Source organism: Penaeus monodon, chromosome 21 (assembly GCF_015228065.2).
Source record: "Penaeus monodon isolate SGIC_2016 chromosome 21, NSTDA_Pmon_1, whole genome shotgun sequence".
Classification (NCBI taxonomy): Eukaryota; Metazoa; Arthropoda; class Malacostraca; order Decapoda; family Penaeidae; genus Penaeus; species Penaeus monodon.
In genome coordinates this window covers 38852156-38852735 of record NC_051406.1, presented here as the reverse complement: position 1 = coordinate 38852735, position 580 = coordinate 38852156, and the positions used below count along the sequence as shown (strand labels likewise).

The 580-nt window shown below is 40.9% G+C and overlaps 1 protein-coding gene across 1 annotated transcript in view; it reads right to left on the bottom strand.

The window, feature by feature from the left end:
* The window catches only part of LOC119586670 (protein groucho-like), a gene marked incomplete in the record, with an annotated part of 70613 nt that overhangs the window by 2618 nt on the left and 67415 nt on the right, over positions 1-580 (bottom strand).

Below are 580 nucleotides of genomic sequence, written 5' to 3'. Positions count from 1 at the left end.
TGAGGGGCGGGTCCACATCAAGACAGGCATCAAGACACACAGGAGGGCCCGGCGCGCCCCTCGGTCGCGGGGGGGCGGCGCCGGACCCGACACCAACACACTACGTCAGTCTGGACACGGCGCGCGCGGCCTCAGTGGAATTAGGACACACAAAAATCACACTTAATCACTACTTTTTTTTTATCTCTACCTCTCACAAATATTATTAAAAAAAAAATGAACCATTAAATTCGGGGCCACCCCTCCCTCCCCCCTCCGATTCCTAATAAAAAAAAAAAGTCAAACCAGAATCTCCCCTTTAAATGACATATTAACAAACATCTAATCAATCTATTAAAACACCCAAATCCCTCAACATCATGAAACATCTACTTACAAAAAAAAAAAAAAAATCACCCCTTACTGTTCTTACACGCAACAATACATTTATATCCATCTATCTTCCTCTCTTGAACACTAATTCCATAATTGTTCCAAAACATTATTTCCCTTTTTCCCCTCACCCATTATCCATCAAAACCAGAAAAAAGACAATAGAAAAAATATATACTTTTTTTTCTCTCCCAAAAATGACAATAGA